The 14,063-nt window shown below is 45.3% G+C and overlaps 1 protein-coding gene across 3 annotated transcripts in view; it reads right to left on the bottom strand.

Moving 5' to 3' along the window:
* The window catches only part of PHF20 (PHD finger protein 20), a 61,857-nt gene extending 53,009 nt beyond the window's left edge, over window positions 1-8,848 (bottom strand). The window contains exon 1 of one of the 3 annotated variants that reach the window (XM_066625325.1): window positions 8,739-8,848. The gene's annotated coding sequence lies outside the window, so the exon portion shown is untranslated. The remainder of the gene's footprint in view (window positions 1-8,738) is intronic. The other 2 variants (XM_066625324.1, XM_066625323.1) reach the window with 2 other exon arrangements.
* Between the last annotated feature and the right edge of the window lie 5,215 nt (window positions 8,849-14,063).

Below are 14,063 nucleotides of genomic sequence, written 5' to 3'. Positions count from 1 at the left end.
AAACAGCTTTTAAAGTTTACTAATTCTACTGAATGGCTACTTCAGGGGCCACAGGTGAGTATTTGCAGACGGGATCTTGGGGCAGGGAGTTGTCCCAAAGGTGCTGCAGCATTCATGGTGTCGCGGGGACCCAGGGGTTTTCTCCTTACCAGGGGGGTCCTAATGGCCTTGGGGAGGGTCTGGAAGGCCTACAGCCCTCTCTATGTGCCTGTCTGATACAAAATATTGCTCTGTTTGGGGATCGGAGTGCACTTCTGGTTTTTGTGTGAAAAGGCCCACACGAAAAAGCCCCGTGAAAAGGGCCTCCCAGACCTTCCCCAAGTCCAGCGGAACCCTCAGGTAAGGGGAAAAACCCCTGGGTCACAACAATTGCTGTGGTGCCATTGGGATACACACCCCCACCCCTGCAAATACTCACCTGTAGTCTCAAAGTGTGAGTAGGATGTTCCTGGAACATTCTGTCCCAAGACAGAATGGCATAGCCAAGGGAGTAGAACTGACCTTTTTTTTTTGTACTATACAAACATTTATATGGATCAACACTTTTTTTAAAGAGTAGTATTAATCCAGGATACTATTCAACCCCCTAGTTTGGAAAATTATTCTTTCACTAGGTAATGTATGCAAGCAATCTTTAACTTTTATGTTGAGACCTACTTTAAATCTCATCTTGCAACATGGGACCCATTTTTAATTCACCTCATGTCTTTCATTTTCTATGATGACTGAACAGGACAGAGTTCATGTACGTTAAGATTCCTTTACAGTCAAAGGAATTTTGTCAGGAGCACCACTTATGCACATGCTAGTAAAGTTGTACTACCATGTTCCAATTTACACACAATTTACTATGAAAGGAGAGATGTCCGCCTGGTAACACAATATGTCTTCAATAAAATAAAATGTCAGCCACCATAACACCAGTTATGGTGCCACCATTGTGACTCATCTGAGATTAGGGCATATGAATATTGATCCTTAAAGGTCAACAATCTATGATATTCTACCCTTCACAATACTACTATATTGCATCATGGGAGCGAAGCTTAAAGTTAAGGAATTAACATTTCCAGTTGAATTTTCCCTTCTCATCTTCATCTCTGAACACTATGCAATGTTTTTCAGTCAGGGTGTTACTTACAAAGCAGAATTTATCCAAATCATAATAACCCAAGAGAATGCTCTGAAAGTACATAACACATTTCTACTGCTGGTGCAAATATGGCCCTGAAAGCTTTAAGAATGAAAAACTACCTGGAAAGTGCACATGAGCCACTGAACTTTTTGGAGGAACAGGGGTTTAGATTTAAATGCTGTAACAGTAGTAGCGAGAAGAGTACGTTTTTTACATCATACATTTTCTCCATGACATCTAAAACAACCTCTAAAAATCAAACATACCAAGGACCAACAATTGCTACTGAAAAGAAATCACCGTATAAAGCAGGACATGCGGTCAGGGGAGGAAGAACCTCATCTTCAAGTAACTTCCCTCTCTCCAAGTAACAAAAACTAACTTGCCTTGCTGGCACTTGCTGAGCTCACTCCTTTCAGTTGGTCATTAGCAAGCAAGCATGTGCACACATACACACACAGACGTGTGTGACCAACTACCACAGTTCTGTCCAGTTTTTCTTTTAGCACCCTTCAGGTGGGAGGGAGTTCGTGGCCAGGTCTAATGCTGGATTGCATGATGGTATTGCCCATTTACAAAAATGTGGACACTCATGACTCTGAAGTTTGGTGGTAATGGGCCCAATCCTATCCAATTTTCCACTGCCAGTGCTGTTGTGCCAATGGGGTATGCACTGCTTCCTGAGAAGGGGAGGCAGTCACAGAGGCCTCCTCAAGGTATGGGAACATTTGTTCCCTTACCTCGGGGCTGCATTGCAGCTGCACCAGTACTGGAAAGTTAGATAGGATTGGGTCCAATGTCATCAAGCTCCGAGCACTGTGTCTCTCCAGCCTTGGACCTCAGAACACGACTGGTATAAAGCCTCAGTGCAAGCTAAGAAAGATGTCATCCTAAATTAGCATAGTTTTTAAATCAGGTACATTACTACTATCTCTGAAAAAAGTAATTTTCCCCCATTTGAGTTGTTCCAGTTCAACACTTTATTTTAAACTGCTCTATCAATACATACCACATTGCAGTGAGCCAACTAGTTAAATTTCAGTTACATACTTTTATTGTTATTTCATAGAGTTACATAGATAGTACAATTCTGACAGAAATGCTAATATATGCAGATTAATATTCAATCCACCTGTCCTTGTATATTTTGATTTTTGTGGAAGATTAATACATTGATAACTGGAATATTTAAGACAGAAAAAAGATTCAAATTCTTCAACCATACAGTATTATTTGTGCTATCATCTTCTGAATATACTTCTTGTAAATGCATAGCTGAAGTCATCAATATTTCTGGAGTTCTTGTATTTTTCCTTGCTGTGTTTTGCAAAACCTTTCCTCATATAGTCAGTTTGCCTTCTCACCCATGTTTTCTTTGTCATTTCAGCAGCTAAGGGCCACTGCTTACATTATGTTCTCTTCTTTGGTACAAATAATCAAATACAAAATTCATCCACTTCACATTAGATATAAAGGGTTACAAACAAGTACAAACTGTAAGCCAATGGGACTTTCCTGATCTTCTAAACAAGTTCAGGAGATTGCTCGTATTATGTCTGCACTGCGGGCCTATTTCTATCCAACTTTCCAGCACCAATGCAGCCACAATGCAACTCCAAGGTAAGGGAACAAACACTCCCTTACCTTGAGGCGGCCTCCATGATTGCCCCTCCACTACAGAATGCAGTGCACAACCCATCGGCACGACTGCACTGGAACTGGAAAGTCAGACAGGATTGGAAAGTCAGACAAGTCTTATTAACATGATCAACTCTTCACAATATTTATGGCAACTTAAATCTATGAGAATTTTGGTTAACTAGAAGTGCTAATTAAGGATAAAATTCTTATGTCCCAGGCAAGCAGATTCAGTTGGTTGTATCCTAAGGTGGTCTTTTACTCATGAAAGAAATCCTATTTGTGCAAGGGTTACATTGTTCACTGATCTTTTCTTCTGTCTGCAGATCCCTGCACCCTCAAATATTTGGTTAATGAAAATAATCCCCACTGCACAAACAGGACTTATTCTGCAAGCAAAAACTACCTTAAGATACAAGCCCAGTGTACCTGGAATTTGCAGTGGATCACAGCATAAAAAGAACAGACTATTAAGATTGTGAGAAATTGTTTGCAATAGTTTTAGTGTTTCTTGAAGGAGTGCTTCCAGGTTAGTGGACTCCTGCTCCATCCTGTTCCCATCCTCTAACATCTGAGAGTTTGGGTGAGACCCATATGCAGATGACACCCATCTCTATATTTCCATTCCATCCCAAATTAGGGAAGCTGTGGATGTTCCAAATTGTTTGGAACTCGTGATGGGCTAGATGTGGGCAAAGATTAAATCCATACAAAAGTCCTGACAATTAGATGACAATGTGTCAGCCTGCTCTGAGTGAGGTTGCCATCCCTTTGAAGGACCAAGTTCACAGTATGGGGGTGCTACTAGATGCTCAGATAGTAGTGTTCGCCTGGGGAGCCTTTGTCAAGTTTTTGTTCATGTGCCAGTTGTATCTGTTTCTGAAGAAATCAGGTCTGACAATAGCCAATGATTTAATTACATCCAGATTGCTGTATAATATGCTCTACATGGGCTGCACTTCAAATGGTTAGCATTCTAGTAGCATTTCAAGTACTGGGATGATGCTACCCCCCCCCCGTTACATTAGTTACACTGGCTGTTGATCCATTCCTGTGCACAGTTCAATGCAATGGTTGTTACCTTTAAAGTCTGCAACAGCTTAGGATCACCTCTTCCTGGCCCCTGGGCCCATTTGATACATCCATCTTCGAGATAGGATTGTAGGTGATCAGTGGAAGTGGCACTCAGTTAAAAAGCTTACTGCTCATGAAATCAGGCAAGCTCCACCTATCCTGGTATTATATTGCCTGCGGAAACAGTTTTTTCTCAGCAAGTTTTGAATCTGTCCAGAAGCTAAACTCTGTTTGCCTTTTGCTTCTGCTGTTTATCTTACTTTGTTTTTGTGGTATTTTAAATGACATTGCATATGATTTTATTGTTCTCAACTAGATAGCTGGAATTGTTAATCATTTTGAACATCTTATAACTGGAATGGAAAAGTGGACTCTTAATATTTAGAATAAATTTCCAGATTAAAGGAGCAAGAGAAAATACTGCCTTTATAGGCCACAAGATTCTAATAAAAATGACCACTGATTCAAGCTATATTTGTATCTTCAACATTAAAACTTCAGAAAACTGAAAACCAGAAACTTGCATACTAGCAGAAGTGCTAGTTACCCTGCCTCCCTTCGTTTGCAAACCAAAATTCCTCAGGCTATGTAGTCAGTGACATAAAGGACTGAATGTGAGCATGTAAATGAAAGTGTACTGCAAACGGATTACTTTCATTTTTTCTAAACAACTCACAAAACAAAGAGTTTGAGCCAATTTGCATAATTTCCTTAAGTTTGCAACTGTCTAAAAGCCAGTTTTGTTGTACGTATTGTACGTACGTAATATTGTACGTATGTAATATTGTACGTAAAAGAATTTTACGTACAATATTAGGCTATAGCAGCAATTTTCAGCCTTTTTTATCTCATGGCTAACTGACAAATTGACACCTCACACCAACAGTTTTTCTGACAAATGACAAGGCCAGCAAAGGGGGTGGCGGCTCACATCTACCTAGTAATAAATGACTCTCCCCCAAACTCCCACAGCACACCTGCAGATCATCTGCAGCACACCAATCCGTGAAATAGATTGGGAAAGAAAAACAAATTGTTTAGATACTATAATGTGTTTTATTCCGCGGCCTAAAGAACAACATGATAAATTATGTTTTAAAAGCAAATATTTGGCTACATAAACCAGTTTGTGAACTTTTTTGATGAAAAACAGATCAAAAATACTCTTGATATTAAAAGCCCGCAAATATTATCCACTCTAGGTCATTTCCGATAGGCAGGGAAAAGGTAAATAAAAGTAATGCCTGTAGCACACAGAACAAATGGTCAGTGAACCCACATCCATCAGGTCTCAAAAACACAATGCTTACAACTGACAGCAAGAATACTGACCTATTCAGACAATATTACAAGCCTTAAGGGTAAGCAATTAACAAAACAAACGTTATATAACTGGTACATCCATTATATTTGTCAAGTAAGTAATACGCTTTTTCATGTCTCAAGAATTCATCACAACCAGAGTTATCTTTTTTCAACCTAAGAGGAGGAAGAACAATTTTCAGGCACACTACTACATCAGGATGACAACTATCACAGTCACTTAAATGTTGTGCTTCCAAAAGCCATGAAACTCTAACTGAAGCAAGGGCATTGGATGAAATAAACTCCACACACCTATCTGATTTCATAAAAGTTGTAAACTGTGTTACTTAAAATTAAAGAGCAGTGGTGCCTAAATCAACAATGAAGTATGCAATCCTATCCACACTTTCCACAGAGTAAGTCCCACTGACTATAATGGGACTTCTTAACAGACACAAATAGGGTTCCGAGATGCAATCTTATCCACACTTTCCTGGGAGCAAGCCCCACTGAGTATAATGGCACAATTCTGTGTAGACACAGATAGGATTGGGCCCCAAGATCCACGCTTTCCTGGGAGCAAGCCCCACTGAGCACAATAAGAACACAAGAACAGCTCCACTGGATCAGGCCATAGGCCCATCTAGTCCAGCTTCCTGTATCTCACAGCGGCCCACCAAATGCCCCAGGGGGCACACCAGATAACAAGAGACCTGCATCCTGGTACCCTCCCTTGCACTGGGTTTCTGACATAGCCCATTTCTAAAATCAGGAGGTTGCACATACACATCATGGCTTGTAATCCATAATGGAATTTTCCTCCACGAACTTGTTCAATCACCTTTTAAAGGCATCCAGGCCAGATGCCGTCACCACATCCTGCGGCAAGGAGTTCCACAGACTGAGCACACACTGAGTAAAGAAATATTTTCTTTTGTCTGTCCTAACCCTCCCAACACTCAATTTTAGTGGATGTCCCCTGGTTCTGGTGTTATGTGAGAGTGTAAAGACCATCTCTCTATCCACTTTATCCTTCCCATGCATAATTTTGTGTCTCAATCATGTCCCCCCTGAGGCGTCTCTTCTCTAGGCTGAAAAGGCCCAAACACCGTAGCCTTTCCTCATAAGGAAGGTGCCCCAGCCCAGTAATCATTTTAGTCACTCTCTTTTGCACCTTTTCCATTTCCACTATGTCCTTTTTGAGATGTGGCGACCAGAACTGGACACAATACTCCAGGTGTGGCCTTGCCATCGATTTGTACAACGGCATTATATTAGTCATTTTGTTCTCAAAACCTTTTCTAATGATCCCAAGCATAGAATTGGCCTTCTTTACTGCTGCCGCACATTGGGTCGACACTGTCATCGACCTGTCTACCGCCACCCCAAGATCTGATCTGTCACAGACAGCTCAGAACCCATCAGCCTATATGTGAAGTTTTGATTCTTTGCTCCAATGTGCATGACTTTACACTTACTTACATTGAAATGCATCTGCCATTTTGCTGCCCATTCTGCCAGTTTGGAGAGATCCTTCTGGAGCTCCTCACAATCACTTCTAGTCTTCACCACTTGGAAAAGTTTGGTGTCGTCTGCAAACTCTGCCACCTCACTGCTTGCCCCTGTCTCCAGGTCATTTATGAAGAGGTTGAAAAGCACCAGTCACAGGACAGATCCTTGGGGCACACCGCTTTTCACCTCTCTCCAATGTGAAAATTGCCCATTGACACCCACTCTCTGTTTCCTGGTCTTCAACCAGGTCTCAATCCAGGAGAGGAACTGCTCTCTAATTCTCTGACTGTGGAGTTTTTTCAGTAGCCTTTGGTGAGGAACCGTGTCAAACCCCTTCTCAAAGTCCAGATATATAATGTCTACAGGTTCTCCTGCATCCACATGCCTGTTGACTTTTTCAAAGAATTCTAAAAGGTTTGTGAGGCAAGACAGAAGCCAGAAGACAGTGAGCCTTACAGAAGCCAACTAATTCTCCCTCAGCAAGACCTGTTCTTTTGTGTTTTGAGATTCTAGCTTTGATGAGGTATTCCACCATCTTACCTGATATAGATGTTAGGCTGACTGCCCTATAGTTTCCTGGGTCCCCCCTCTTTCCCTTTTTAAAGATAGGCTTGACATTTGTTATCCTCCAATCTTCTGGCACCGTGGCCGTTTTGAGGGACAAGTTGCATATCTTAGTCAAGAGATCTGCAACTTCATTTTTCAATTCCTTAACAACTCTTCAGTGGATGCCATCAGGGCCCGGTGACTTATTGATCTTTAATTTATCAATGAGGTCTAAAACATCTTCTCTTCTAACCTCTATCTGATTTAATTCCTTGGTCAGGAGGGGCCGTTCGGGCAGCGGTATCTGCCCGAGGTCTTCTGCCGTGAAGACAAATGCAAAGAACTCATTTAATTTCTCTGCCATCTCCAAGTCTCCTTTTATCTCCCCTTTCCGTCCCTCACCATCCAGAGGGCCAACCGCTTCTCTGGCAGGTTTCCTGCTTCTAACATATTTGAAGAAGCTTTTATTATTCCCCTTAATGTTGCTGGCCATGCGTTCCTCATAGTCTCGCTTGGCCTCCAGTATCACCTTCTTACATTTCTTTTGCCACAGTTTATGTTCCTTTTTATTCTCCTCATTAGGGCAAGACTTCCATTTACGGAAGGAAGCTTCCTTGCCCTTCATAGCCTCTCTAACTTGGCTCGTTATCCATGCGGGCACCCTCCTGGATTTAGTGGAACCCTTCTTTCTTTGCGGTATACACCTCTGCTGGGCCTCTATTACTGTTGTTTTAAGCAGCCTCCATGCACTCTGGAGAGATTGGACTCTTTTTACCTTCCCTTTCAACCTCCTCCTAACCAACCTCCTCATTTGAGGAAAGTCCGCTCGTAGGAAGTCAAGGGATTTTGTGGGAGATCTGCCCGGTATTCTTCCCCCCATGTGCATGTCGAAACGGATCTTACATCTTACAATGGGACTTACATCTGAGTAGACATGCTGAGGAGTGTGCCCCAAGAGCCCAATCCTATACACGTCTACTCAGAAGTAAGGCCCCTTACGATCCATGGGGCTCACTCCCAGGAGGTGCGCACAGGACTGCGGCCTCAAAGAGGTGCCGGTGAAGACGGGGCTGACGCGGGGCCGGCGAGTGCAAGATCAAGGTCACGGTGCTGACGTCCTAGCAGCCCAGCAGCATCGCTCTCCCGCACGAGAAGCGGCCTGCCTCCGAGGGCCGATCAGCGTCACCCACACCGGCCCCGCCAGCGCGGGGGGAGGCGGGCGGGAAGCGAGACGGCGCGGAGACGCCGCTTCCAGAAGGCCACCGAGGAGCCTCCCCTGCCCGCCACGCGCGGCCGCCACACGCTTGGCCGGCGACAGGGCCGGAGTCTCCCTGGGCGCCACCCTCAGCCGCACAACGGGCTGCGCTGAGGAGGGAGGCGGGCGGGCGCGCCCAGGCCCGGGACTCCACGCAGCCCGCCGTCCCCGCCCCTCTCCGCCTTTGTGAGGCCGCGGCGGGAACCCTCGCGCTCCCTGCCGGCGCCTCTTCCGCCCCTCGGGGCCGCGCCGCCAGAGGCGCCGGGGTCTTACCGGACGCTCCGTTCGGGAACAGACGGCCAGCCAGGAGCCGGTTCTTCACGCGGGGCGGTCCGGTCCCGGAGCCCGGCGCGGCGCCTCCGACTGAGCAGCGCCACAAAATGGCCGCCACGGCTGCGGTGCCGCTACCCGCCCGTCGCCGCGAGGGGGGTCCTCAGGGGAGGGGCGAGGCCGAGGGGGCGTGGCCTCGTAAGCCCGCGCGGGGGGAGTCGCCCGCGTGTCCTCAACCTCGCCGGTCCCGCGCCCGAAGCCTCCTTCAGGAGCGGCTCAGGAAAGGGCGCTTCGGAGGCAGCCTGGGAGGCCACCGCCCCGCCTCGGCGCAGGAAGCCGCCCGCTTTCCTGGGAGTAAGCCCCGTTGACTCTCATGGGACTTCCTTCTGAGTAGACACGCACAGGGTTGGGCTCCGAGGCTGCAGTCCTCTCCACACTTACCTGGGAGTAAGTCCCATTGACTCTCATGGGACTTCCTTCTGAGTAGACATGCACAGGGTTGGGCTCTGAGGCTGCAATCCTGTCCACTTTCCTGGGAGTAAGCCCCATTGACTATAATGAGACTTACTATAATGAGCCCATAGGGTTGGGCCACATGTGGCTCACAAGCCTTAGTTGGGCCACCCCTGTATTATAGGAATGAACAGGCAGAAATTATGCTCCATTCTTGAAGGGATTGGACAAATGTTAGACTGCAGGGGTGTCAAACTCGTTTCATACAGAGGGCCAAAGAGTTGCCTGCTCATAGCTGCCTCCCTCATACAGAGGGCCATTCATGTTGCCTGCTGAGGGCCGGAAGTGATGTCATTAAACATCTCATACATAACCAAAAATAAGTACTTTTTCTCACTTAGGAACTCATTAGCTGCAAATGACAGAAGAGAAAATAGGCAAATCTTGATCATATTTCAAGATATGGGACAGCCCTGTTTTCATGTGAGCTGCCCTTTCAGCAGTAACATCTCAGCACTGGACAGGCAGATGAGAGCCTGAGGGCCAGATAAAAAGGCCGCATCCGGCCCCAGGGCCTTATGACACCCCTGTGCTAGAGCACATGCTGTGCACACAGAAGGGTCCCAGAGTGACAACTTCAAACAGTGATTTTCAACCAGTGTGCCAGTGAATGGTCTGTAGGTGTGCAATGGGAGTTTGGGGAGGGTCATTAATTAATTGGGCCATTGAGGGATGCGAGGCTCCTACTGGCAATGTGGTGTGCCTTGTCAATTGCCAAAAAATGGATGGTGTGCCTTGACAATTTTAGTGCCTTGTTAGTGTGCCATGAGGTGAAAAAGGTTGAAAATGACTGCCTTGGAGCCCAATCCTGAGTTTGGCATGCTAGCTCACCACCGGTATGCACTGTTGCAAACCTGCTGTAAGGCGCTACCTCTGGTGCTCCGCCAGTACTAGCCCAGCACTGGCCATTGCTGTGCTGGAGCACCGCCACTTGGTGGTCATACAGACCACTGAGCAGTGGAGAGGTAGGCGGAGGCATTCCGGAAAGGGGGGAAGCGGCAGGAGGGTGGGGAAGAGGTGTTCCAGTGAGAAGGAACGAGGCAGGAGGGAGGCGGGACTGGTGGAACGAAGCTCCACTGGATCCAGAGCCTCCGTATCGGACTCACAGCTCAATATGGAGGCTCTTGATTCTACACCAACCTTCGGGTCAACTTAAAATTGAGTAACCCCATTGCAGGGTTACTCACTTTTCATGGGGGAAGGGGATGAAAATTTGCCACCTGGAGCACGGTGGATGTGGCAGCAGTCATTTTCGGCGCTGTTGCAGCCCTACATGCTAGGCAGCTCAGGATTGGGCTGTCAGTTCACTTCGAAGGGCAGGTGAGAGGAACACAGTGCCACCAGAATGGTCCCAATCTGATGAACCTGAGCTCAACATGAGTGTCATATTAAAAAGTGGGTCCTGATGCTAAAAAGTTTGGAAATCACTGGACTAATTAGTTTATTTCAGTTTATGTGTGCATGAATTATATCAGATGCATGAAGTGGAATCAGTGAAGAGAATCAAAAACATGTTGATACCCTCTCACACATGCTCATGTGCTCGCACACACAAGTGCATATATGCATGCGCGCGCGCGCACACACACACACACACAAAGACTGGGTCCAGGAGAAATATATAAATAAATAAATGGATTGTAAACATGGCTTCCAGCTTGGGAAAGAGGAAAAATATTATTTCTGTCTCAGATCATGGAGGTTCAGAATACTGGAGATGTTAACAAGGAAATAAGACAGGCCTGGTTCTTTTCTTTGATCTGATTGAAGGTGTTACCAAAAGGGCTGTTTTGTTTAGGGGAATTATTATACTGCCCTTATTGGAACCTTAGGATTGCAGGCTGGATAACAAGACGGCATAATGCGGAGAAATTCCCTTTTGCTTAAAGAGGAGACTGAGAGAAAGATAACTTTTAATAAAAGGTTATAGTTTTATTACAAAAGCACAAAGGTAAACATAAAGCACATGGAGAAATGATAAGTGTGTTTCTTGGTCCTAATACTTGAATCCAATGTACCTAGCTTTTATGGTGGTTGCGTGTGAAGAGTATTTGGTGCATCCAAGGAAATTAGAAAAAGGAAAGGCCGTAGGGAAGGATTTTAGGGGCTCCTGATCTGCCAAACCCAGCTGCTAACTAAAGATGGGGAGAAAAAGGGGGGGGAAGAAGGGAAAGCGTTTTAGCAGCAAGATAGTTACCTGTCCTATAGAGTTGGATGGGGGGGGGAGTCCTGTGTGGAGGACCCTCTGACACAACACAGATGTGTTGGTCCTTGGAAAGAGAGCCAGAGCACCCATGTGGGAGGAAGCCCTCTCTTAAAAAGGGTTTTCAGACAGAGCTGAGCTGGATTGTAGCTTGCTTACTACCACCCAGCAGGGTGTTTGGAGTGTGTAAAACATTGAAAGGCTCAGGATGTCCCTTATCAGCAAAATTCAATGGGGTCTAATGGCTGGCTTCCTAGATGGGGGGATTTAAACAATACAATGAATCAGCAGCACACAAGGCAGTTCAGGTTTGCATACAGTACTTAAGCAGTGATTGGGTTAAAACAATACAATGAATACAGTAATGTAGGAGACACTTAAACAATGATTTAAGATGCCAGACTTCCTCCCATAATGTGTGACCATGGGGGGGTGGTTGTTGTGTAACCATGAGCTTGTGACTTGTGACCAGAGTTTTGGAAATGTGTGCTGGGAGAAGTTTAGCCTGCATGATGTTTTAGTAACATAACCAGATATAGAGAGAAAATTACAACTAAAAGGAAAAAGGGGATTTTCATGTAACAAAGGATAGAAAAAATGATAGGCAGCAAAAGAACATTTCACTTACTCAACTTCCCACTAATCATCTTCTAGTATCTAGTTCATGACTATTGTAGCAAGTGCTTGGAGGCTGGCCAGCTTCTCTGCTGAATGAGGGCCCAATCCTATCCAATTTTCCAGTGTTGGTGCAGCCATGCCAATGGGGCATATGCTGCATCCTTTGGTGGGGAGGCAATCATAGAGGCCTCCTCAAGGTATGGGAACATTTGTTCCCTTATCTAGGACCTACACTGCAGCTGCACCAGTGCTGGAATGTTGGATAGGATTGGGCCCTGAGTGGGGTTGCAGAAAAGACTGGAACTCTGTATCTTTCTCAGACCCATTCTATCTGACAGTTATTCTAGTTCTAGAGTAGCTTGCACATGACACTTCTGCATCCCCAGTCACTACCGCAATTTAGAATTCCCACTTGATTCACAAGTATTAATTGAAAATCCACACTCTCACCATCATTGTGACTAAGGACCCAATTCTATCCAACTTTCTAGCACCAATGCAGCCACAATTCAGCTCCAAGATAAAGGAACAAACCTTCCCTTATCTTGAGGAGGCCTCCATGACTGCTGCTCCATCACAAGATGTTGCACACGCCCCATTGGCACAGTTGTGTCAGCACTGGAAAGTTGGATAGGATTGGGCACTAAAATGGCTATTAAAGGAATCAGGTAGTTAAAGAGTAATAATATGCTTATTTATTTATTTATTTCCTGTTTTATTGCCCAAGTAGGCATTCAAAGCGGCTTTGTTAGCTGCTATAACGAATTGTAAAGATAACAATTAGAGTAATTAGAAATTCTATTCAGAAATTATATATTATATTAAATTATATTTCCATATAGAATATAGAAATTACAATTATTGGTTATATTTAGAACTACATGATTACACTGTTATGTACCACCTCTTTCAGGTTCAAATCCAGAAGACCCCAGGATGAGACAGGCCATGTGAGAAATTAGTTTAATTTTTGCAGCAAGGGTTTGTGGGAATGGTTGAGCCTGTGTGATCACCTCAAGGACCTGCCTGACTCAGATGAACCTGTTGCCAAAGAGCCCTCAAGACAAACTGTACTTGCCATTTCAGCAATCACAAGCCATTTTTGCCTTGGACCTTTCCAGTGAGTTGTAAATAATAAATAGTTATTACAATAATAATAATTTTCATTTGTAGATTTTTTTGAGTGTGCAGAGTACTTCTCATGCAATATTTCATGCAGGTCTTTCAACAACCCTGTAAGGCAACTTTATAATTGCAGCTGGGGAGCTGAGGCTGAAAGGGAGTCACTTGTCACACAGCCCAGTCCTATTGTTTCCCCCCACCCGATGCAGCCAGGCATGTGCTGTATCCAGCTGGGTGGGGGGTGGGGAATCGGTAGGCTTAGGGGGGGAAAGGGGAATTATTTCCCTTTACCATCTGTAAGCCCATCAACCACCAACAGGTCTCCTCTGAGCTGTGCCAGCGCATTAGGTGGTGCAAGTCCAAAGAGAAAGAAGGGGCAAGTAACCTCAAAAGGAGGGGATAGGATCCAGCATGTGCCATTTCCGCCAGATGTACCCCCTCTTTCCCCCTTCTCACTCTCTTTCCTCTCCCCTCTCTGCCTTGTTTGACTCCTCCAGCCCCACCTCCATTGCTAACTTACTACAGCATTAACAGCTCCAGATCCTGCCACTGTGTTTGATGCCTCTGCACCCTCTCCAAGGGTGGAGCAGAAGTGTGCAACTCCATGCACTTCTGTAAGGCCATTTGCAGTGACTGCAAAGAATACCCCACAAACTAATGCCACTAATTCTAGTGGCAGGGAGGGGGGATAGGATTGAGCTGTCAGGCTGCATTTCCATACATGCTTACCTGGGATTAGGTCCCATTGAAGTCAGTGGGACTGTCTTCTGAGTAGGCATGCATAGGATTGGGCTGTAAAGCTACCTCATAAGAATCCACAGCAGAGAAAAAATACAAACTGAGGAAGTCCTGATTTGTACCAGAGTGCAATC

This window comes from Tiliqua scincoides, chromosome 4 (assembly GCF_035046505.1).
Source record: "Tiliqua scincoides isolate rTilSci1 chromosome 4, rTilSci1.hap2, whole genome shotgun sequence".
In the NCBI taxonomy this organism is placed as follows: domain Eukaryota; kingdom Metazoa; phylum Chordata; class Lepidosauria; order Squamata; family Scincidae; genus Tiliqua; species Tiliqua scincoides.
This window is presented reverse-complemented; position numbering and strand designations above follow the sequence as displayed.